Raw genomic sequence first — 26,570 nt, 5'->3', positions numbered from 1 at the left:
TAAGGGATGGAAAAACGAAAAAGAATTCTCCTGCGCTCCAAGACTCAGACAGGTGGCACAAGATGGAACCAGGCCTGGGGAGAACGAACACCACTGCATAAAGGGCTGTGCAGCTCCAAACCAAGGCTGGGGAAGCCCAATCAGCACTGTAAAATGAAATAAAAAACAAGAAGCGCACCAGCCTTGCGCATTACCTCAGCGACCAAAATTTATTACTTGTAAAAAACATACTCACAAACAGCGAATAAAATCAGGCATGTAAGTCCTCTCAGGGACTTGAAGATAACATGAGTCCCATCAGGGGAATAGGTGTTCAGTACAGCTGACGCGTTTCGAAGGGAGTCCCTTCTTCCTCAGAGCTAACTGAACCATACGTGCACCCTCCTATATATACCCATATCTCTGGACTAAAAATGTAGTAGGGAGGGCTCATTTTTAGTCCAGAGATATGGGTATATATAGGAGGAGGATGAGGTTGAGTATTTATCTCTGCTAGTGTTTGATGACAGGGAGTATGCTTATCAAACTCTGAAGGAGTATACCCGGGATGAACAGCTAGAATGTATACGGCTCGCTCATGTTCTAGTAGATCAGGGCACAGAGTTCTCTGAGGTGCAGCCTTTGATTGAGGTTTGTGCAGAGTTGGTTTCATCTGGTTCCCCCGAATGCAGGGATGAATTTTTGCCACCATTTAGTGCAGACCAGGTAGAGTCCCTGGTGTGGTTATTAGAGGATGATGTGGGTTACTTTCTGGAGCGTTATTCCACATGTTCACCACAGACACTAAGAGATTGTATAAACGCAGTGCAGTCATTGACCAGACAGGCTTTGTGTAAGCTCAGCTTTGTTCAACCCCTACTGCAGACATGGACAGACTTGTTGCACCCAGCCTCAGTCAGCTTACAAAAACCCAGTCCTGCTTCTAACTCTACTCCTGTATTCCCACCAGCTCCTCCAGTTACAGCCCAGTATACTTGGCTATCTACCGCATGTCAGTACCCTGTTCCCACTCGCTGCACCTATCCTGCCTTTAACCCTGTAAAAAAGCCCTCTGTAGCAACTGCTCCCTCTCCTGTTCCATCCTCCAGTTCTTCTCTGTCTCCAGCTGCTCCATTCGTTTGCAGACCTGCGTTTACTTGCAGTGCTCCAGTAGTTAAAACCAGAAAAAAGCGAAAATTCTTTCCAACCAATACCATCCTGCCAGTATCCAAACCGGTGAACCTGCCTTCCGTGGTTCAGCCTGAAGCCTCTACTCAGCCTGAAGCCTCTACTCGGCCTGAATCCTCTACTCGGCCTGAATCCTCTACTCGGCCTGATGCCTCTACTCGGCCTGAAGCCTCTACTCGGCCTGAAGCCTCTACTCAGCCGGACGCCGGCATTCAGCCTGATGCCTCTACCCAGCATGATGAACTGATCCAGCCTGATGATCCTATTAGGCCAGTTGACTCGATGCCCGCTGTTGATCCAGATGATCCGGTACCTGATCCGGTGCTCGCTGTCGTGCCAATTGACTCAGAGCCCGCTGTCGTACCTGGTGACTCGGTGCCCACTGCCTTGCCAGATGACGCGGTGCCCGCTGGCGAGCCAAATGACCTGATGCCTGGTGACCCAGTGCCCGCTGTCATACCTGGTGACCCGATGCCCGCTGTCGAGCCAGACGATCCAATGCCTGGTGACCCGGTGCCCACTGCCTTGCCAGATGACGCGGTGCCCGCTGGCAAGCCAAATGACCTGATGCCTGGTGACCCAGTGCCCGCTGTCGAGCCAGACAATCCGGTACCTGATGACCCGGTGCCCACTGTCGTGCCTGTTGATTCGGAGCCCACTGCCTTGCCAGATGACGCGGTGCCCGCTGTTGAGCCAAATGACCTGATGCCTGGTGACCCGATGCCCGCTGTCCAGTCAGACGATCCAATGTCTGACCCAGTGCCCGCGGTCATACCAGTTGACTCGGAGCCCACTGCCTTGCCAGATGATGCGGTGCCCGCGGTCGAGCCAAATGACCTGATGCCGGGTGACCCGATGCCCGCTGTCCAGCCAGACGATCCAATGTCTGACCCAGTGCCAGCGGTCATGCCAGTTGACTCGGAGCCCACTGTCGTGCCAGATGACTCGGCGCCCGCCGCTCTGCCTGAGGGCCCGAGACCTGTCGCTCCACCTGGGGGTCCGGCGCCTGCCACTCCGCCTGGGGGCCCGAGACCTGTCGCTCCGCCTGGGGGCCCGAGACCTGTCGCTCCGCCTGGGGGCCCGAGACCTGTCGCTCCGCCTGGGGGCCCGAGACCTGTCGCTCCACCTGGGGGTCCGGCGCCCGCCGCTCCGCCTGAGGGCCCGAGACCTGTCGCTCCACCTGGGGGTCCGGCGCCCGCCGCTCCGCCTGAGGGCCCGAGACCTGTCGCTCCATCTGGGGGTCCGGCGCCCGCCGCTCCGCCTGGGGGCCCGAGACCTGTCGCTCCGCCTGGGGGCCCGAGACCTGTCGCTCCACCTGGGGGTCCGGCGCCCGCCGCTCCGCCTGAGGGCCCGAGACCTGTCGCTCCGCCTGGGGGCCCGAGACCTGTCACTCCACCTGGGGGTCCGGCGCCCGCCGCTCCGCCTGAGGGCCCGAGACCTGACGCTCCACCTGGGGGTCCGGCGCCCGCCGCTCCGCCTGAGGGCCCGAGACCTGTCGCTCCACCTGGGGGTCCGGCGCCCGCCGCTCCGCCTGAGGGCCCGAGACCTGTCGCTCCATCTGGGGGTCCGGCGCCCGCCGCTCCGCCTGAGGGCCCGAGACCTGTCGCTCCGCCTGGGGGCCCGAGACCTGTCGCTCCACCTGGGGGTCCGGCGCCCGCCGCTCCGCCTGAGGGCCCGAGACCTGTCGCTCCGCCTGGGGGCCCGAGACCTGTCGCTCCACCTGGGGGTCCGGCGCCCGCCGCTCCGCCTGAGGGCCCGAGACCTGTCGCTCCACCTGGGGGTCCGGCGCCCGCCGCTCCGCCTGAGGGCCCGAGACCTGTCGCACCACCTGGGGGCCCGATGCCTGTCGCCTCGCCTGGGGGCCCGATGCCTGTCGCCCCGCCTGGGGGCCCGATGCCTGTCGCCTCGCCTGGGGGCCCGATGCCTGTCGCCCCGCCTGGGGGCCCGATGCCTGTCGCCCCGCCTGGGGGCCCGATGCCTGTCGCCCCGCCTGGGGGCCCGATGCCTGTCGCCCCTCCTGGGGGCCCGGCGCCCGCCGCTCCGCCTGGGGGCCCGATGCCCGCCGCCCCGCCTGGGGGCCCGATGCCCGTCGCCTCGCCTGGGGGCCCGATGCCTGTCGCCTCGCCTGGGGGCCCGATGCCTGTCGCCCCGCCTGGGGGCCCGATGCCTGTCGCCCCGCCTGGGGGCCCGATGCCTGTCGCCCCGCCTGGGGGCCCGATGCCTGTCGCCCCGCCTGGGGGCCCGATGCCTGTCGCCCCTCCTGGGGGCCCGGCGCCCGCCGCTCCGCCTGGGGGTCCGATGCCGGTCGCCCCGCCTGGGGGCCCGATGCCTGTCGCCCCGCCTGGGGGCCCGATGCCTGTCGCCCCGCCTGGGGGCCCGATGCCTGTCGCCCCGCCTGGGGGCCCGACACCTGTCGCCCCGCCTGGGGGCCCGGCGCCCGCCGCTCCGCCTGGGGGCCCGGCGCCCGCCGCTCCGCCTGGGGGCCCGGCGCCCGCCGCTCCGCCTGGGGGCCCGATGCCGGTCGCCCCGCCTGGGGGCCTGATGCCGGTCGCCCCGCCCGGGGGCCCGGTGCCTGCTGCTCCGCCCGGGGGCCCGGTGCCTGCTGCTCCGCCCGGGGGCCCGGTGCCTGCTGCTCCGCCCGGGGGCCCGGTGCCTGCTGCTCCGCCCGGGGGCCCGGTGCCTGCTGCTCCGCCCGGTGACCCGCTGCCTGCTGCTTCGCCTGGTAATCCGATGTGCCTCTGCCCGGAGTCCAGCCCGATGTGCCTCTGCCCGGAGTCCAGCCCGATGTGCCTCTGCCCGGAGTCCAGCCCGATGTGCCTCTGCCCGATGTGCCTCTGCCCGGAGTCCTGCCCGATGTGCCTCTGCCCGGAGTCCTGCCCGATGTGCCTCTGCCCGGAGTCCTGCCCGATGTGCCTCTGCCCGGAGTCCTGCCCGATGTGCCTCTGCCCGGAGTCCTGCCCGATGTGCCTCTGCCCGGAGTCCAGCCCGATGTGCCTCTGCCCGGAGTCCAGCCCGATGTGCCTCTGCCCGATGTGCCTCTGCCCGGTGTGCCTCTGCCCGGAGTCCAGCCCGGTGTGCCTCTGCCCGATGTGCTTCTGCCCGGAGTCCAGCCCAATGTGCCTCTGCCCGGTGTCCAGCCCGATGTGCCTCTGCCTGGTGTACCGCTGCCCGGAGTCCTGCCAGGTGTGCCAGTCTTTGATATCCCGCCAGTTACCAGACCCGGGCGGTGGAACATTTTTCCCAGCTAGGACTGTTTGGAGCGTCCTGAGGCCGCTCTTTGAGGGGGGGGTACTGTCAGGAATGGACTGGCCAGCAATGGTGGGACTCACCTGCCTTTTGATCTGCAGTACCAGGGCTGGCCAGCGGGTGCTCCCAGCAATCAGAGACTCAACTTTGCAGCCAGCTAACACCTGGAACTGATTATGCTGGGGTATTTAAGGGATGGCCAGACCCACGGACTCTGCCTTGGTGTGTGTTTCTCTTGGGCCCTGTATCCTGTTCCTGCTCTCTGTTCCTGTCTGATTCTCTGCTACCTGTCCTGATCCCTGGCTTGTGACCCTGACCATCCCTCTGCTTGACCCTCTGTACTACGCTGCTTGCTACCTGCTGAACCTGGCCTGTGACCCCGACCATTCTCCGCTTGCTCCCCCTGTACCTACCTGCCCAATTGATATTGACCCGGCCTGCCTGACGACGCTTGCTTGTATGTACTGTTATCTGTGGGTGGTTGGTTTGGTTTGTTTGCACTGTATTATGTTTAGTATTGCACTGCGTTTATGTTTGTATTGTTAGTGTTAATAAATTACATTGTTAATCACATATCTGAAGTCTGTGTTTCCCTGCGTCAGTCACACATCTCTGGTCATACCTGGGAGCCCTGACACTCTCCCTAGGGAAGCCCATGAATATTATAACATTCATAAAACATCAAACGATCCCTGCACTGGAAAAATTCCATTTGGAATCAGATTGGCTGTTGTGGAAAACACCCTTACTTTCCTCTACATTCGTTTTCCAACATGAGCCCCATTATGTCTTTATGAAGTCATTTTTCGGTAAATTATGACTTGAAAAAATATTTAGAATACTGCGGATTGTTTTCATTTGGAGGAATCCCACAAGCCCCAACAAGCAATCCCACAGCAATTGTTTTCATCTCAGCGAACAAGAGCAAAATGTTTTCTTGAATTAAGCACATTGCTGTTTCCTGTCTTTGACATAAACCTTTAAACTCTATCCAAATCTCAGGGGAAAAAAAAATACACACACACGCACACCATACGTATCAGCCTCATTCAGTCATCAGATATTATCCAAAAGCTGGCCACCCACATGACAATCGGATTGTACAATCTGGTTTAAAACTACATTCACACTTGTGCATCGGTGTCTTCGTAAGTTTTACATTATTAAGTGTTCTTGCATGGCGACCACTTACTGTTATCTCACATATATATTCTTATTATTATAGCCAAATTTACCACTCTAACTCCTCCCACTACACTACATACACAGTAATATACCGAAACGTGCGGATTGTTCCCGATTGGTGTGCTATTACTTTGTGGAACGTTTCGCTGAATGGTTCACGAAATATTGGCGTTTTTGTGGTGAAATTGGTCCCATAGCAATGAATGGTGGAATGTTCAAAAATAGAGTGGGAGCTGACAAAAGCTAGAGTGTGAGCTGAAAAATCAGGACATGATTTCTAAGCTGCCATCACTCCCTCATTTTCAAGCCCACCTACACAAATCTTATATCAAAACGTTCAGCTATCACTGCTGCCACTAAAAATGTCCACGGCTAAGCCATAGTCCTGATAGTTTTCACAATATGACCATTTGTTTGCAACTCACGCCTATTGACATTCATTGAAACTCCACTCTAGCCACCTCAAATTTGAAGGGCAATTTCTAAACTGCGACTGTGCCTTCTTCTTTAATATTTCAGAGACATACTATGCATCAAAATGTAGGTCTGGGTCTTGTGATTCTCACAATATAAAGCTCTTTGCTGTAGCTTCGGATTTATAGTTTTTAAAACTATGACCATTTGAAGACGACAGTGAAGTGAGCAATTTGGAGCAGTTTGTTTTTAACCACTCTTCTCTGCCCTATTTGAAATCTAATTTTGAATTGGTGACAGTTTTGCCGGCTTCTGGGTAAAGGTTTGGAAATAAGTTTTCTACAGTAGAGAGTATTTGAGGTGATAATGCTGCTAATGTTTTTATAAATGTATGTTTTAATGTAACTGTGAAGCACTTTGGGCAACAACATTGCAATTAAATGTGCTATATAAATAATTACAAGTTGAAATGCATTTCTCACTCTATCAAGCTTGCCATGTGCACTTTTTAAATTTCATCAATCAATTGGTTAGTGTAATGTTTACTATCTATACTCACTCCAAACACTCCACACAGTTACTCTGCCTACTCCATAAAGTTACTCTGCCCAGTCCAACCTTTTCACAGTTAATCCAGCCACTCCAACCACACAACAGTTACTACAGCCACTCCAACCACACAACACTTACTCCAGCCACTCCAACCACACAACAGTTATCCAGCCACTCCAACCACACAACAGTTACTCCGCCCACTCCAACCACACAACAGTTACTCCAGCCACTCCAACCACACAACAGTTACTCCAGCCACTCCACCTAGTTACTCCGCCCACTCCAGTTGTAGACTACTGGTGGAGGCAAGAACACTTCACACAATTTCCCCAGAAATTGTAGCTTTTCTAGTTATTATTATTATTATACAGTATTTATATAGCGCCAATAGTTTGCTCAGTGCTGTACATTATAATGGGAGACAATACACGAGACAGTACAGTAACAATACAATGCGATACACGAGGGGTACAAGGGCCCTGCTCCTTGGAGTTTACAATCTAGGAGGGAGAGGAGAGTGGTACAGGAGGAAATGGGAGGTGGAGTGGTGAAAAGAGTGGAGGAGATCAGCAATTAGGTGAGGGCTGGGTAGGCTTTTCTGAAGAGATGGGTTTTCAGAGTGCGCCTAAAGGAGAGGAGGGAAGGTGACAGTCTGACGGATTGGGGTAGTGAGTTCCAGAGGATGGGGGAGGTCCTGGAGAAGTCCTCGAGATGGGCATGAGAGGAGGAGACCAGGGAACTGGAGAGTAGGAGGTCTTGTGAGGAGCAGAGAGTGCGTTTTGGGTGGTAGATGGATATCAGGTCGGTGATGTAGTTTGGGGCAGTGCTATGGATAGCTTTGTACGTCAATGTTAATATTTTGAATTTTATGTGTTGGGCGATCGGAAGCCAGTGGAGGGATTGGCATAGGGGTGGCGGATACGGAGCGGTTGGTAAGGTGGATGAGTCTGGCTGCAGAATTCAGGATAGACTGAAGCCGGGATAGCCTGCGGTGGGGTAAGCTGGCGAGGAGGGAGTTGCAGTAGTCAAGTCGTGATATGATAAGGGAGTGAATGAGTTGCTTTGTAGTTTCTGGAGTTAGAAACGTGCGTATTTTGGAAATGTTGTGGAGGTGGAGTCTGCATGAATTTGTCAACGATTGGATGTTTTTTTACATGTGCCTTTTCAAGTCTGAGCCAATGGAAAATTAGTTACTAGGAGGCATAAAATCAGGCAAAAACGGCAAAACACAAGCAATCATGGCCAAAGAAGCTCGATTCACATATATGTGGTGTGGGAAACTCAGCGAATCCTGAGCGCTTCCTGCACCACACTGATATCTTACTCCATTCATGCGATCGGTGTCAATGATAAATTAATGACACCCTGAAACAGATCACAAAATGCAGTGCGATTGCAAGAATCGGATCGCATGAGTGTGAACAGTCATGCAATCCAATTTCAGTGCGGAAAAAAAAAAATGTTCCTGTACCTTGTTTGTGGGGGTGCAGTGCGAACTGTGCCCATACAAAATGAATGGGCTCAAATTGCACTGAATTAATCGCATGTCATTTGAACAGAAATGCTGTGCAATTCCTGTCCAAATCATGCGATTTCCCGCCCCGCTATAGTGTGAATCCATTATAGTGTGAATGCGGAGTGACAGCAAGTCGTGATGTGAGATGTAAGGTGTGGAAGAGCACAATATAATAAACTTGCTTCAAATTGCTCAGATGTGAGTGAAGGATTAGCCCAGGTTTACATATGTGCTGTGCGGTATATCGCATGTGATTCGCACGGGAACCGCACCGCATTCCTGTGTGAATCACATGAGATTTGTGAGCGGTTCAATTAGAACCATATATTTTGTACGGCTCTATTTGCACCGCATCCACACCAAAAACGTGCAGGACCCTTTTTTGGGTCCGTAATAGAATCGGATCGGAACCAAGGGACTGTGCTTGAAGGTAGGTATTGGGCGGGACCAAGGGACACTGCTCAGTGGTGGGTAGGGGGCAGAGACAAGGCATGACTCGGAAGGGGGGGAATACCTGCACCTATTTTTTGGACAATGACAAATTTACATTCACACTACACTGTTGTTAGTAAACTTAAGGGTCCAATCAACTGCTCAGGTCCATGGCAGTGAAATTCACATTTGCTGCATTAGGGCAGGCTATTCATGTGAATGGGCTGACTAGTGCACCTCAACAGACCTGAAGTTGATTTTTGTATTGCAGCGCACCACAACGCATGATCAGGGGCGGACTGACCATTTGGAAACTCGGGCACTGCCCGAGGGCCCGGGGTCAGTAGGGGGCCCTATGAGATGCCCCTGGTACCTTCTTCATAGGCTTTTTTGAGTTTGGGCAAGGACACAGGGGCCCCATGATCCCCTATTGCCCGGGGGCCCCATGAGTTGTCAGTCCACCCCTGTGCGTGATAGCGCATTACCCTGCACTGGTCACAGTGCTGGAGGGACCCTGCTGGAGCGAGGAATATGGTAAGTATTCACACCTTCTTCTTGCACTCCTAGACATAACGAGCATTTAACTCTTGCAACGCAGGGGGACCACTACAAGGATGATGTTTTCAAATTTCTGGATTTGGCCTTTAACTGCAATTGTTCCTAAATAAATGTTTCTATTAAAGTGGTAAAAAAAACCCAAACCAAAAATGTCATATATTTCAGCTTACCAATCATTAGATGTGGTGGCTGCATTTGTTTTCTTTTCTAGGATTTTTCCCCCTCTCTTGTCACCTGGTGATCTGGCCAGTAACATGCCTCCTGTATTAGAGCGCCCCCATTCTGGGTGAAGGAGCACAGGAGGCACAGTAGACAGCAGCATTGTCAGTCTGGGAGGAGTGTTAGATGTACATTAACAAACTGAAGCCAAACTCCAAGGAACACTTTATAATCAGTTACAGCAGATTTTTTTTTTCCTTTTCGGATAAAGGTTTTACATAAATAGGTGGCACAGTGGCTAAATGGTTAGCACTTCTGCCTGGCAGTACTCGGGTCATAGGTTCAAATCCCAGCCACGGCACCACCTGCCTGGAGTTTGCATGTTCTCCTTGTGCCTGCGTGGGTTTCCTCCGGGTACTCTGGTTTCCTCCCACACTCCAAAGACATGCTGGTAGGTGAATTGGCTCCTGTCTAAATTGGCCCTAGTATGTGTATGTATGAATGTGAATTAGGGACCTTAGATTGTACGCCCCTTGAGGGTTAGGGACTGATGTGAATGTACAATATATATATTACATTATACGGTGTTTATATAGCGCCAAAGGGTTTGCTCAGCGCTGTACATTAAAGTGGGGGGACAGTACAAGAGACAATACAATACACGAGGGGTTCGAGGGCCCTATATGTAAAGTGCTGCGTAAATTGACGGTGCTATATAAGTACCTGAAATAAATAAATACATAAATCAATAAATACTGTAGAAGCTGATTATTGTGAGCTCCCCTGTCAGGGGTAAATGGTTTGTCTCAACCCTCTAACTGCTACATCTGCAGGACACCTTGGTCTGGTTAAAAAAAAAGAACAACAGATTTACTGGCTAGATCACCAGATGAAAATAAAAGGGGAAAGAAGAAAACAAACGCAGCCACCAAATTTAAGAATTGGTAAACTGCAATGTAATAAACATTTGCTTTTGGGTTTATTACTGATTTAACTGAAAGATTTTAGATAAATTATAATCCAATCACATTGTACTAAGTACTTGTTAAAATCTCCAAGCCAATCATGTTGAACTTCTCCTGAGAATTGTGGTTGTATGTTTTGCTGTTTACATATAAAGATTTCCATGTGTGGTTTTAATATCTCTGGAGTCGAGGCCCCTATAATGGCTTGTTCTCCTCTATTGTTTTATGTAATGCTTGTGGTTACAGATCACGTCAAACAGTTACAGATGTATCCAGTGCTGTAGCAACAGGGGTCACACCTCCAAAAAAGGGCCCCTGCTCCTGGGGGAGCCCATGGGGGACCCTCTCAACTGCCCTAAAGTGAACCTGATAGCCCTTACATACTCACAGGATGACAGCTATTAAAGTGGAATTAAACTCTCTCAATCAACATGAACTATTTGTAATCCTCATGCTGCTGGCATTAGTAATTAGATAGGAAGGTAAATTATATTTACAGTACTTGTTTGAAACTTTTTCAAGTTTCAGTTGTTTCCTGGTTTCTGGCCTAGGCCCAAATGATGTCATACATCCTAGGAGTCTTCAGGAAGGGAGGAGGGGTTTTCTCAGCTAAGCACACCCTCCTGTCTGCATGCTTGAGCTAAGAGCAGATGGATCCCAGGAAGTAAATGCTACATGAATCATCATCACTCAAGATGGCCACAGCTAAAAATTATAGAGAGGTGTTTTTCAAAGTGATTTCTCAACTAAATAAAACATGGAGACATAGAGGAGTTTACTTTGAATACTCAATTTTTAGTCATTAGCTTGTGGTGCTCAGATACAGTTTACACCCCGACTTCCCTTCAATCCCCATCACAACAGAGGTCCTCCCATCGTATCAGAGGTCCCTTCATCACATCAGAGGTGCCCCACTATATCAGAGGTACCCCATCACATCAGAGGTGCCCCACTATATCAGAGGTGTGTAATCACATCAGAGGTCCCCCATTACATCAGAGATCCCCCTACCACATCAGAGGTCCTCCCATCATATCAGAAGTCCCTTCATAACATTAGAGGTCCCTCATTACATTAGAGGTCTCCCATCACATCAGAGATCCCTCTACCATACCAGAGGTCCCGCCATCACATCAGAGTCCACTTTTTACATTAAAGGCCCTCATCATATCAGACATCCTCCTAAATGTCCGAGTTATCCCATCACACCAAAATCTCCCCTCATACATCAGAGGCTCCCCATCACCACAGCGTCTCCCTATCACAGAGTCAGAGCCCCCCCCACCCCATTACAGACTCAGAATCATACATCAAAGCGCCCCCAACTTCACATTAGAGTTCCTTTCCCTCTTCATATCAGAGGCCCCCATCACGTCAGAGGTTCTCCAACATGTCAGAGTCACCCCATCACATCAAAGTCCCCCTATACATCAGAAGCCTCCCACCCCCAGAGTTTTCTCATCAAAGAGTAGAGTCCTTCCGTTACAGAGTTAGAGTCCCCCCTGGATCACAGAGTTTTCATCCATCTCTAATCCAGGGCATATTGGGTCTCAGGCGTGTGCCCCAGAGGAACCCATTTGACACCCTTAGGCAGGCCATAGACGGGGCAAAATATAAAAGTATAGCAAAGTTGCAACATTGTATCTATTTGTATCCATTTCGGATGCAGATGTTTCTATTCGGATACAAATAGATACAATGTTGCAACCGCAATACTTTTAAATGTCAAATATAATAGTGGAGCTCTCTGCAGGGACACTGCTATTATTTTTGACATGTAAAAGTATTGCGGTTGCAACATTGTATCTATTTGTATCCGAATAGAAACATCTGTATCCGAAATGGATACAAATAGATACAGATGTTCTTCTACTTTTTCTTTGTCTTCATCTTCTCCTTTTTCTTCTTCTTGCAGGTCACGGCTCATGTGCATTTTTTTTAATCGGTAAAAAGATAGACCGATTTGCCCATCATTGCCGTGAAAATCAGCCAATCGACAAAATCGGCCGTTTTTTTTCCAACATGACCAATTAAAAAAATGTGTCAAAATCACGAAAAACGGCGGACAAATTCACCCACTAACAATCCGAAAATCGGCCGATTATTCTTTTGGACCCATCTATGGCCTGCCTAAGGAGCCATAGCACATTGGTTGAGAACACTGCTGTAAAGGATAAGAGGGTTTAGCTCCACTTTACAGGGCCATCCGGAGGCGGCATTAAGGGGTTAAATACCATGCTTTAGGTCACACAATAGTCAACAAAAACAAACCACCCACTGTTTGTTCTAAACATGCCAGGGATTCTCCCCATTCCTCCTGACTAGTAAAGGGTCAGGACCTTCAATGAAAGGGACCGTTTTTTCACATCCTCCCCCTAATTTGTTTTATGAACAGAAGACATTGTCAGAGGTTCCAGGGATATCGGAGCGATTGTGGTCACCTCTGTATCATGGGTCCTAGTAACAAAAGTTGGCAAAATGACATTATTACTACCGTCACATCTTACTCTTTTGTACAAACTGATTTACCCAATTTCTGCTTTATTCTATGAAGTTTTTATTGTTCTTATTGGGCAGTTTACTCCTGGTGACCAGTCCACACCCCTCCTCCACTAATCCTCCACTAATCCTCCACTAATCGGGCTTCATCAACCAGAATTCTGATTGTTTGCTGTTTGGTTACGGCTCTGGAAGTCAACCTGACTGATTTTCTAGACATCATGATGAGGAGGAGCAGGACGCCGCACAGCAGAGCAGCCACATCTGTAGATATATGAATGGAAAGCAAATGTGCGGATGGGGGATCATGTATGGCCTCCCTTTATGAATAGGCACATAAAGGAGAAGTATGGGCTTGTAAAAAAAAAATAAACATCCATACTCACCTCTGTGCTGCAGCTGTCCCACAATGGCTCTGAGACCCATGGCCTCTGATCGCTCAGTTCTCTTTCTACTTCGCACGGAGAACAGTGACTATGATGGGGACAGCTGATGTAAAGGGGTACTCTGATGGGCAGATCTGATAAAAGGGGGCACTTTGAAGGGGACACCTGATAAAAGGTGGCACTTTGAAGGGGACACCTGATGAAAGGGGGCACTCTGAGGGGGATACATGATGAAAGGGTGCACTCTGATGGGGATACCTGATAAAAGAAGGCACTCTGATGGGGACAACTGATGAAAGGGAACACTCTGATGGGGACACCTGATGAAAGGGGGCACTCTGATGGGGATACCGAATAAAAGGGGGTACTCTGATAGGGATACCGGATAAAAGGGGGCACTCTGATGGGGATACCGGATAAAAGGGGGCACTCTGATGGGGACACCTGATGTAAAAGGGCATTCTGATGAGCACATCTGATGTAAAAGGGCACGCTGATGGGGACACCTGATGAAAGAAGGCACTCTGATGGGGATGCCCGATAAAAGGGGGAACTCTGATGGGGACACCTAATGAAAGGGGGAACTCTGAAGGGGGTACCTGATGTAAAAGGGCACGCTGATGGGGACACCTGATGAAAGGGGGCACTCTGATGAGGACCCCTGATGAAAGTTGGGACTCTGATGGGGACACCTGATGTAAAGGGGCACTCTGATGGGGACAGCTGATGAAAGGGGGCACTCTGATGGGGACACCTGATGAAAGGGGGCACTCTGATGGGGACACCTGATGTAAATGGGCACTCTGATGGGGACAGCTGATGAAAGGGGGCACTCTGATGGGGACACCTGATGAAAGGGGGCACTCTGATGGGGGCACCTGATGAAAAGGGGTACTTTGATGGGGACACCTGATGCTGGGAGTCAACGCATGGGGGCCAAACGCCCCATGTTCATGTAGTCTAAAGCCAGGTCTGTAAGCTTTCTGCTTCCTGTATCTCCACTCTCAACCACAATACCACAGAAGGTATGAATGTGATCAGTGGCTGAACCATGCATCTAAGTGCCGCCATTGTTTAATGTCCAGTTTGCTATATAGGAAAGACAGCAAGGAGCCTGCAGAGGTATGTTTATGAATTCCTCTTCTGCATCTCCAGCCTGAGGATGGGAGAGATCTGTGTATGGCTGCAGTTCACTTTAAGTAAACCTGTCACATAGTAAATGTAATCAAACTGACACTGACAGTATCAGACCCCAAGAGATGCTTATATATACATTTCATGGTCCTGAGTGGCAGTGGGTGTTCGGGATGAAAATGTCAGCTACCAGCTCTGAAATCAGATCTCTGCCACTCAGCTCTTCCCCCTCTCCCAACCAGCGTTGTCCTGATTGAAGCTGAGCTCCAAACATATATAAAAGACACAAATCAATGCAACTTCATACTCACTATATCATTAACCTCTAGCCGCCCATGTAATGCATACACACACATGCGTCCATGGGCAGCAGAATTTTCTGTGCTGACAGCACACTGACTGCACGCTCCCAGAAAAAAGACTGAGCTGTCAAAGACAGCTCTTGGCCTCTGCTAATGATCAGTATCAGATGGGACCAGCCAATCACAGTGGCCACATGATTGGCCAATTCTTCCCGCACTGCAGCATAAAGACCCTGTTAAAGGGATGCTGAGGCAGATTAGGTAGGGGTCAAAAGAGAGGAAAGGGTTTGTAAAAGAAAAAAAAATACAAATATACATACTCCCCTCCATGCTGCAGCTGTCCCACTTCAGATCTAAGCTTGAGCACTGAGCAATCACATGACTACTGATCACTCAGTTTTCAATCTTCCTGGAGTGGGGAGCAGTGACCGTCAGTCAAAGTTCTCTGTTCTGCCCCTCCAGTGCTCACTGGAGCGCCGGGCAGTGGAGGAAGCGGGCATAGCTGGCTGCAGCTTTCAACAGAGGCAGAGCCAGCTGTCAATCAGGCAGTTGGGCAGATCCCGACAATATTGTCAGAAGTCTTCCAGAGCCTGGAGAGGCTCTGCCACGTTAGCTGATAGCAGGCAATAACCCACTATCAGCTGACTCTGGGTCAGAGTTTTATGATGCTTTGTCCATACTTCTCTTTTAAATGTATTTCTAATTGCAACCAGTGTAAGCATCTTTAGTTTACCTGGTATCAGCCTCTTGCGATCCTCTGTACAGCAGAGTTCATACTGGGAGAGGGAGAACAAAGAAACTGGAGTGTGCAAAATCTGGTGCAGCTGTGCATGGTAGCTAATCAGCTTCTAACTTCAGCTTGTTAAAAAAAATTTGATTTTAATTTCTTCAGCTTCCAAAAAAGTCTGACAAAAAAATTACAACTTCAAAAAACTTGCCATGCCTCTTAATAAATACCTTGGACTGTCTACTTTCTAAAAAGAGGTCATTTGGGGGGTATGTGTACTGTCCTGGCATTTTCGGGCCTCAAAAAATGAGATCGGCCATCAGTACATCAGGATCGATGGATTTTCCGATATATATACCATAGTTTGTGGACTCTATAACTTTCCTACAGACTAAATAATATACCCTGATATGGCCACCAAAGAAGAGGAGCATAATACATTTTGGCCTAAATTTATGAAGAAAGATAATTTATTTGCAAAATTTTATAACAGAAACGAAGAAAAAATTGGGTTTTTTTTTTCAAAACTTTTCAGTCTTATTTTTAATTTAGCAATAAATAAATAAATAAATAATAATAATACCAAATATACATATATATATATATATATATTAGTCTTTTTTCATTTACAGTGCAAAAATAAATAAATAAATAAAAATGTTATATATTTTTTATATAAGTTATAAGTTTTTTATAAGTTTTTGCACTATAAATGAAAAAAGACTAATATATATATATATATATATATATATATATATATATATATATAATAGTCTTTCTTCATTAATAGTGCAAAAATAAATAAATAAATAAAAATGTTATATATATATATATATATATATATATATATATTAGTCTTTTTTCATTTATAGTGCAAAAACTTGGTGATTAAATACCACCAAAAGAAAGCTATACTTGTGTGAAAAAAATGATAAAAATATCATTTAGGTACAGTGTTGCATGACTGCGCAGTTGTCATTCAAAGTGTGACAGTGCTGAAAGTTCAAAACTGGCCTGGGCAGGAAGGATATTGTTTAGTGTCACTTTAACTTTAAGTGTTACAAAGATAAAGACAGAGATCGCCTCCCGTCCTGAAGACAGAAGACTCCTATGTTGAAATCAAAACCTTTTCTGCTGCAGCGAATTCCAGGGAAAAGGAGAAATTCTCTGCCGTTTGGAATAATATTCCTTTAGAAAACTGATCCATGTGGCAAACTTGGCCGGCGTCCCGCCACGATTCCTGACATTCCGCTCCTAGACAGCCTGCTACAGCTTCACACTCCAACAAAGTATCTTTCATTGGAAGTCACGCTGACTCCCCGCGCCTCTAAAACAAACCCAACACCCGATAAATATAGATGGGCCGCCCGCTGACAGATCAGCTGTTATGACAAGATAATAAGAAAAAGGTACGCCTTCCGCAGATTTTTACACAAATATGTCCTAAGTCAGCTGTTATTCAGCGCTGGGGCCACGGCGGAAAAATATACATCGGGCTAAAAATAACAGCGAAAAATCACTTTATTTTCCATTCATGGAGAGATCACATTCGTACTCTGCAGAGTAAGCGTGTGAAATGCTAAAGTTTATCCAACTACAACTGGAGCTGTCAGACATTTTACACGTCTGCATGAATAAATGACTAATATGTCACAACATACTATCAATATAAATTATTCACTAAGGCTGGCCATACATTATACAATTTTCTAGGGGTGAAATGTAAATTCTGGTGCCGAAACTGAAAATTCAGGATGCACTTGGCCGAAAACCGAAAACCGAAATGGACCGTTTATAAAAATGTATATATTTTTCAAACACAATTTTAATGATTAAACAAAACAAAAAAAACCCACAATATATACTCCAATTTTTTGTACAATATGAAAGATGAAGTTACACCGAGTAAATAGAGACCCAACGGGTAATGCTTTAAAATTGCACATGCTTGTAGAATGGCGCCAAACTGCGGTACATAAATATCTCCGTGGGTGACGTCTTAAAAATTTCTACAGGTTACCAGTTTAAAGTTAAAGAGGAGGTCTAGTGCTAGAATTATGGCTCTTTCTCTGACGTTTGCGTCGATACCTTACATGTGTGGTTTGAACACCATTTACATATGTGGGTGTGGCCTACGTATGCATACACCACTACGCATGAGCACGGGGGGAGGGGGGCACTTTAAACAGTTTTTTTTTTTTTTACACTGTCCTTTTAAACATTTTTTTCATCACTTTCATTCCTATCACAAGGAAGGCAAACAACCCTTGTGATAGAAATAAGCAGTGACGGGTCCTCTTTATGGAGACATCAGGGGTCAATAAGACTCCACATCACTCCTCTACAATGTAAAACATTCCATCAAAAAAAAACATTGATCTAGTGCTTTAAAAAAAAAAAAAGGCCTTGTTTACAAGGCACCGGAACAGGAAGTGACGTGATGACGTCGCTCCGGTCCTCCAAGAGCATAGCGATGAGTGGAGGCCATCTTTCCCTCACTGACCTCTATGCCCAGTGCTGGGATAGTTGGACGGTTTCTAAAGTAAGGCTGAGAACCTCCAGGCAGCGGCAGCAGAGGTGGGTGGCAGCGGGGGGCGGGGTTATATTTTCATATCGGCCACAGGCCAATAGGGGTATTTTTGGCTGAATCATTTCGGCCACCAAAATTTTGGTGAATCCCTACAATTTTCTTGTACAATTTTCTTTTGGACTGACCAAAACCATATAAAATGAGGTCAAAACTAAACACTTTCAATTTGTATGCAATCAGTCAGGCTCTTCCACTACATAGTTGAAGGTAAATCTAAAGGTAACTAGAAAATTGTATGATGTATGCTCAGCCTCAGTACCAGTGGAAGCAGAACTAAAGGCAAAACTTTTTTTTTAAGTTTTGGATAGAGTGGAGATGGAGTAGAACCCCTGTCAGTTGTGATTGCTGTCTGTGCCCCCGTTTAGGGAGATTCCCCCTCTCTATTTGTCCTGTTTACCATTATCATTGAAAGTGACAGTAAAAGAAAATCACAGATTTTGGGTTGTCCCCAGAAAAGTAATAAGAGTGTAAATTTTTCAATGGGGACACTAGTTCCCTTAATTTTCAGGGATTTCCTCTCACTTCCTGTTTGGCTATAGGACAGGAAATTAAGGGAAATCTCCACGATGGGACACAGATGATGTAAAAAATAAAATAAAAGAATCTGACAAGGGTTATAACCCTCCTTTACCCATATATATGTTGCGGGTGTGAAGTGGTTTACCGGGACTATGGGCTGTCAGCCCCAGTATTGACATTTTCATCCGGCGATTCTCTTTTTCCTAAAAGTGATCCAAGTGGCTGATTAGCTGCTGGATCACCCCCCGCCTCCTGTTGCTCGCCGATGTTTCTCTGACTTGCCCGGGATCATATACGGTGTTTCACACAGCTGGCCATAGAAGTGAAAAGAGACCAAATCATCTCTGATCAACTCTATGATCTAGGAGGCCGGAAGAAACGGCATGCCGTCACTTCTGGTTTAGGGCAGATGTAAACTGTGCCATTTTTTGGGGGGAAAGCTTCAGAATGTTTTTTTTTTTTTAATCTAATGCTTTCAAGGATAGAGGAAAGATCTGGGGTCCTATAGACCCCAGACTTCTCCATAAAGAGGACCTGTCATGCTTTATTGTTAGAGATGTTTAAATTTCTTGTGATAGCAATAAAAGTGATGAACCGCTTACCAACTGCCCTAAAGCAGACCCCACCCCTGGTCCTTGCTGTACTTACCTCTGTGGGTGATGAAATGTCAGTGCACATGCAGCTCTTGCAGGGGTTCAGGGCTTCCAGAATGGATCGGAGTGGTTCTGATTGGTCACTTGCTGGCACGTAGCCACTTTGACTACAGTTAAATTAATTCTTAGCAACCTCTGGAGAAAACCTATAGTTTCACGGAACCCTGGTTAAGAATGACTGCTCTACATCTCTCCCCACTCCTCCTGGTCCCTGCTGTACTTACCTCTGTGAGTGATGAACTGTCAGTGCACGTACAGATTTTGCAGAGGTTCGGGGCTTCCAGGATGGAACAGAGTGATTCTGATTGGTCACTTGCGGGCACGTAACCACTTTGACCACAGCTCAAGGAATTCTTAACAACCTTTGAAGAAAACCAATAGTTTGAGAATGACTGCCCTACATCTCTCCCCACCTCCCCACTCCTCCCGGTCCCTGCTGTACTTACCTCTGTGGGTGATAAACTGTCAGTACCCATGCAGCTTTTGCAGGGTTTCGGGGCTTCCAGGATGGATCAGAGTGATACTGATTGGTCACTTGCTGGTACGTAAACACTCTGAACACAGCTCAAGGAATTCTTAACAACCTCTGAAGAAAACCAATAGTTTCACGGAACCCTGGTTCAGAATGACTGCCCTACATCTCTCCCCACCTCCCCACTCCTCCCGGTCCCTGCTGTACTTACCTCTGTGGGTGATGTCCTCTCAGTGCCCATGCAGCTTTTGCAGAGGTTCGAGGCTTCCAGGATGTATTAAAGCTAATCTGATTGGTCACTTGCTGGCACGTGACCACTTTGACCAATCAGAATTGCTCTGATCTGCTCTGGAAGACCTAAGGAAAGACAGGAAATAAAAACAGAGCACTCAAATCCCTGAACTGCTGCACCGGCAGCATGGGCACTGACAGCTAATTATCCACAGAGGTATGTGCACCAAGGAACCGGGGGTGGGGTCGTGAGTGTATAGGGTGTTAACTCACCTCTTCATTTTTTATGAAAAGGCGAACTTACACTTTAAGTAAAGAAAAAACTAATTACAAGACTCTAAAATATTATTTAAAAAATATAAAAATAATAGCTTTCCCCTTAGGGCTCATTCAGACTTGTGCACAACTGCTCCTCTAAAAAGTGACCCACGCCTGTCAGGCGTGACAGGCGGTGAGGAGTCGATATGCCGTCTCCTCACCGCCTGATTTAACCATTTTAAAATGTCACACTTCCACTCCGCAATTGCGTGGGTTGCAAAAATGAAACAGCCCATTACATTTGGCAGGTGTTGCAGCCACCAAACACAACTAACGTAGGTCTATGGGGCACCATAGACTGAAGTTAGTTGTGTTCTGTGATGGCAACGCCTGCTGAAATCGATGTGCTGTTTAATGTTTAATGAAACCATGAGCGGCTGCAAGCCACTGTTGAAGTGGGCAGTCAGGGGGCAGTAAAGTTGTGGTTCAACCACCTGGTTCAACCCCCGGATGCACATGTGAACGAGCCCTTACAGATGACATCTTTAATTACGTAAGCTCATAAATGTCCGAGGATTGTACAGATGTGTGGTGTACTTAGTGGAAAAACATGTCCAATTCCTCATTCTTCTTCTGGACCACACAACTCCAATGTGAACTTATCATCTACAACACATTGCTAATAGAAGAAAAAAAAACACAACAGCTGCATGACATCTTCCATCATGAAATGTGAGGACAATGAGAAAAACAGCAGCTGATATCTATAGTATACACAGGGAACAAATGTTGTATACAGAATACAGTCCGTTCTACAAAACACGCCGAGATCCTGAAAGAAACAAGCCGCTGTTATCAGCAAAAGCCGGATGCGATGTCTCCAGTTTGAGATGAACATGTCCTGACCCGGGTAAGTGCCTTTATTATTACTAATTTTCTTCTGTATCCTTTCGGCAGACGACTGCAGCACAAATTACCTCATTTTCGTGGCGTCTTGATGAGAATGTTATTCGTTCTAGCCAACTATGACCCTCATTCTGTTGAGCAAACTAGCGGTTTTCCCATAGGGACATCTAAAATTAAAGCAAAAGTCAACGAGACCAAAACTCTAAAGGGACATGAAATCTGCAGAATTTCAGCACTTGTGTACCTTTGTAAGTTGACTCAACAGAAATATCTGCTCTTTCTAATTTCTTTTCATGGGGTGTTATACTGAGCTGTGGATCTAAAGTAGAACAAAAAGCAAAACTTTTTTTTTTGGATGGAGTAAGGGAGGGTTAAAGTTTTGTTTTTGCAATCTGTGTCCGATGGGTAGATTTCCCTTCACTCCCTGTCCCACATTTAATGTTTAAGAGCATCAAATACATCCAATGTGTTTCGGGGGGATACGCCTCCCTCTTCTTCAGGGCTCCAGCAGTCTAAAGTTAATAAAAACAAGACAGAATGCACTTATGGACCTGTGTTAGGCTCGGTTCACACTTGTGCAGGTGGTTCCTGCTGCGGGTCTGCACCTGTTCCCGCAGCTACAACCACCCTCACAAACAAAAGCAAGCAATATGTGAGGGTGCCGTTAATCCTAAAGGCACCCACACACTGGAAATCACAGCAGCCACTTCACACACTGGGAACCACACTGCACTTGTGGTATCTGTATGGGCTGCGATTTAAAAAATGGAGGCATGGCACCTCATTCAAATGAATGCAGCTCGCAAAGTGTGAACCAGGCCTTAAGGCTTGATAAAGAGTAGCATCTGAGCCAGCAGCATTTAGTTTCATCAGGAGATGCTAGTCTTCATAGAGCCTTAGCACAGGTCACTTAGTGCATTCGGTTGAAATTATAATAACTCTTACTGCTTAAGCCATAAAACGCGTTGGATGTATTTAATGCTTTTAACCAATAAATGTTTCAAAAAGTTCTTCAAGTGAGATGAGTTTTTGTACCAGGCACTCCTCTGTACACGACCAACAGGAAGTGAAGGCCTACAAGTTTTGAGGAAAAGAGCCTCCCTCTTCTTCAGGACTTGAGCAATCAATGTTAATAAAATAACCAAAGAAGCACTAATAGACCTGTGTTACCTTGATGAAGACTAGCATCTCCTAATGGCACTAAAGGCAGTCTTCATTGAGCCTTAACACAGTTTGCTTAGTGCAGGGGTCTCCAAACTTTCTAAACAAAGGGCCAGTATACTGTCAGACTTTTTTGGGGGGCGGACTTAGGCCAGTGGGAGAAGAAAATGTCCTGGTGTTAGTGGGAGTAAACAATGCCTCAACATTGGTGTCAGTGGTAGGAATAGTGCCCCATCGTTGGTGTAATAAGGAGGAATTTTGCTTCTTCCCTGGTGTCAGTGGGAACACATATGCCCAATTGTTGGTGTCAGTGGATAGTGCCCCATCATTGATGTTAGTGGGAAGAATTGGGCCCCATTATTGGTGTCATTGGGAGGAATTGTGCTCCATAGTTGGTGTCATTGGGAGGAATTGTGCTCCATTGTTGGTGTCATTGGGAGGAATTGTGCCCCTCCATCGGTGTCATTGGAAGGACATATGCCCATTTATTGATGTCAATAAGCAGATACATGCCCAATTATTAGTGTCAGTGCATCGATAGTGCCCCAAAGCTGGATAAAACCAAGCAAGGGTCCCTGGGCTGCAGTTTGGAGACCATTGGCTTAGTGCATTTTGTCATAATTTCATTAAAACAGACTACTTTTGCCCTGAGGAAGAGGGGAGGCCTTTTATTTTCTTCTAGGCTGTATTTGATGTTTTTAACCATTAAATATTTCAAAAAGTCCTTCAAGTGACATGAACTGTTGTACCAGACCCTCCACCATACACATCAAGAATTTAGCATCTGGCAAGTGTTTGTTGCTGTGAGGTAGCAGCCTAGGGCCACAACAGGGTCCACTCATACTAAACTTCAAGGATCACGGATCTGCTTCTTTGAAAGAAAAATTACTTTACAGTAGACCCATTTTCACTCTGGTTGGTCTAGCTCCACCACACACACATCAGCCATAACCAGAACAGGAAGAGGAAGGAAATCCTTACAAAGTGTAGGAATCCTTCCAACCCAAGGTCACAAGAACTAGCTTCCCCATTGGAAACTTTCCTCCTCTATTCCTGTTCCGGAGACAACCCAAAATTTGGAACTTTCTTTCACTTTTGTGGTGATATTAAACAGAACAAACTCTGAGTATCTCTTGGTTTTAATTACTGCCGGTTTCCTCAAAAGAAAACCGGTGGTAATTCTTTAAGAATGTGTCACTGTCATAGTGATAGATCCCTAAAGTAGTGGTAGTAAGAACGACTTGAATTTGCCACACGTGTCAGTAATGGTATTGACACTGACGCAAATGCTTTCCTGAACTACGTGCAGGTAGTTGGGGCATTTTGAATTCCCTTGCGTGAGTTCTATTTTACCCCAAAGCCCCTGGGAATAAGCAACAGAAGTATCTCAGGAGGCTTTGGCCAGCTGGAGTACATCATTCTCATTTGGTGGGGGCAGATTGCATTAAAAAAGTATTTTCAGAAAAAAAAAATTATATCGGGGAAGGGAAGGAGTATTATTAATTTTCTGGTTGGTCACCAGGCCTCAAAAAAATTGGAGTGAACTCTCCATGGAAACCTTTAGTAAAAGGTGAAAGATTTATTCGATCTGAAGAGAAACTGGAAAAGGGTATTTTTATGGAAAGTAGGTGAAGGTCCACTTTAAGACCAAACCAGCCTCCCTGGAGGTTCAGTAGTGTCCCTGACGGGGAAACCGGTCAGCTTGCCAGTGCCGTAAGGCATGGGGTGCTAAAAGCAGTTTTGCTGTACCGGTATTAGATAAATTATGAGCGTTGACAATTGTTAAGTTTCATGTTTTCACGATGTGCTACTGAAAGAGACCCTGCATCTGATGATACAAAACAACTCCACGCAAGGCAGAACATGAAGAGGCTTAGCCTGATAATATCTCACATGGCATCCATGTCATTCTACTCCAGGAGTGACATTCCTCATAGAAGGAGATGAATCAGAGGCAGAAACATGGAGAGTTCTGCTGCAACAGGAAGAGGCTGAGCCAGCAAATTCCCTTCAAAGATAATGTGATTGTCAGGAATCAGTGGGGTTGCTGGCTATGGATGTCAGGTGAGATGCCAGCATGGTGTAGACATTGCACAATTCTGCTATTCCAAAACACAAATACCTTTAACCACTTCCAGACCGGACACTTTTACCCCCTTCCTGACCAGGGCAATTTTCAGCTTTCAGCGGTATCACACTTTGAATGACAATTGCGCGGTCATGCAACACTGTACCCATATGCATTTTTTACCATTTTTTTGAGACAGATAAAACTTTATTTTGGTGGTATTTATTCACGCTGGGATTTTTATTTCTTTTGCTATGTAAATGAAAATGTCCCAAAATTTTGAAAAAAAGTGTTTTTCTTATAAAATTTTGCAAATAAATAATATTTCATCATAAATCTTGGCCAAAATTTATTCCGTTATCTTTTTAGTAAAGAAAAAAATAAGCCAGATTAGTTTATAACCAAAAATTATAATTTTTAAACATTTTTTTTTACATTTTTATTTTTTTTATATTATTATTTATTTTATTATTATTTTTTTACATACTGTCACCCTAGCAGTACAGTGTCACCATGGTGACACTGTACTACTTTTGGGGGTGATAAAAAAATTTTTTTTTTACACTGATTGCTTTTACACCCATATAGGATGTAAAAGCAATCATTTCTCTTTCTCTCTACCTGCATTCTTGCAACCAATGAGAACTACTGAGTGAGCTGTGATTGGTCACAGCTTGTCACATGGTACAAGGCTGTTGTGATTAGCCTTGTACCATGTGACCTTTGTGATCATTCACAGATTTTACACGTAGTAAGCAATGATGTCACAAGTGACATCTTGCTTACTACTTTGCATGTGATCACTGATTGGCCAATCAATGATCACATGATTGGGACCTCGTACAGAGGTCCCGCCCGACGATCAGTGTTTCACTGTGTCCGGAGGACACAGCGGGCACCGGATCGCGATGCTGTGCGCTCCGGGGGAGCGCGCACAAGCAGGGTGCGGGGAGACCGTTTATAAACAACCACCTGACCCTGCAGTGCCACCGTCTGGCCATTTATATACAACAGCCGGTCGGGAAGTGGTTAATGCTGAACTCTGGGATAAGCAAATATTGTCTAAATAGAGTCATGTGTATTCTCACTGGAATCTTGGTGATCTTTGTGTATTTCTTCCAGATCTGTGCAATAATCCATCCCCTGTGCAGGAGCTTCCTGTAATACATACCAGTCACTGCTGCTCTCTCTCCTTGTGCAGGGTGACTGGTCTTGTCTCCGCCCCCTCCTGTAGTTTTCTGCAGGCAGCCTGTACTAGGTGGAGCAGCTAGGCCCCTCCCACAGCTCTGCTCTCTACACAGACTGCGTAAAGCACAGTCATGATGTCACAGCTACTTTTACATGGTAATATCTTTGTTTGCAAAGACATTTGGTGAGCATAAAGTAGATTTATATCTTTTGTGGCTATTATGGAATATATTTAAGCACATTTTTATTGTGTTTGGAGTTTGGCTTTAAAGTTTACCAAAAATCTACATCAAGTGTTAAAACGGAGTTCCACCTAAAAAAGATAAAAGTCAGCAGCTACAAAAACTGTAGCTGATGACTTTTAAAATATAGCCACTTACCTGTCCCTCGGTCCAGAGGAGTCCTCACCACGGCTGGTTTCACTGGCCGGCTTCTCTCCCTGGCGCCGGCATCTTTAGTGTTGGCACCCGGCTGTAACAGGTTGCGGCTTCACAGCTGGGTGCCCTCTGCGCATGCGGGAGAAGCGCTGCGCTTTTGTGAATGGCCCCGTAGACTTCTAGTACCTGTCACGTGTCCCAGAAGACTATGGGGAGGGCAACTTCCGCTTCCGATCGCCTAGGTGATCGCAGCGGAAGTGGGAGAGGGTACCTGTCAAATTTGGGTACCCGCTCCCCAAAGGTACCAATCCTTAATGGGGAGAGGGGGACAAAAGCTTAAAGCGCAACTTCTCCTTTTGGGTGGAGCTGTGCTTTAAAATAAAATCAAAAATACACAAAAACAAAAGAAGAACACAAACTCCACACCACATAAAGATGCTTTATAGAAGGAGTTTTAAATTAAAACTCCAGCCCAAAAATATAATTTGATAAAAATCAGCTAATTAACTCTTGGGGCCGACAGTACGCATATATGCAGCTCCTCGGTGGGTGGATCTCAACGCTGAAAAGCCGCAGATATGTGTACCGACATTTGACTACAGCTGTGCCGAGACTGCGCACCTTGTGTGCTCCCGCCACAGCTACCGGCGGCTAACAGAAAGCTGCCGATTGCTACTTGCAATTGGGAGCTTTCTGGTCATGTGACCACAGCCAAGTCACATGATCATAAACCCTGCCCTGCATCTGAAATGCTTTGAAGGGCAGGGAGGCGCCGACGCCAAGCGGTTAAATAATAACAAAAAACAGCTTTTGATACAATATTCAGCTTCAACGCAGAGATTTCCACCGCAGCACTTCTTTCATAATTAGATGTCCTCAGTCTGATGGCCAACACCATTCCA

The 26,570-nt window shown here is 47.1% G+C and overlaps 1 protein-coding gene and 1 pseudogene across 1 annotated transcript in view; both read right to left on the bottom strand.

The window, feature by feature from the left end:
• PLEKHH2 (pleckstrin homology, MyTH4 and FERM domain containing H2) overlaps nt 1-26,570 on the bottom strand; it is a 239,504-nt gene that overhangs the window by 180,016 nt on the left and 32,918 nt on the right. The window lies entirely within an intron of this gene.
• On the bottom strand, nt 23,540-23,634 carry LOC149461807 (U5 spliceosomal RNA; annotated as a pseudogene).

Source organism: Staurois parvus, unplaced genomic scaffold (genome assembly GCF_062004578.1).
Source record: "Staurois parvus isolate SC_StPar_1 unplaced genomic scaffold, SC_StPar_1.0 ptg000192l, whole genome shotgun sequence".
Classification (NCBI taxonomy): Eukaryota; Metazoa; Chordata; class Amphibia; order Anura; family Ranidae; genus Staurois; species Staurois parvus.
The sequence above is the reverse complement of the archived record's forward strand: the minus strand, read 5'-3'. Positions and strand labels throughout refer to the sequence as shown.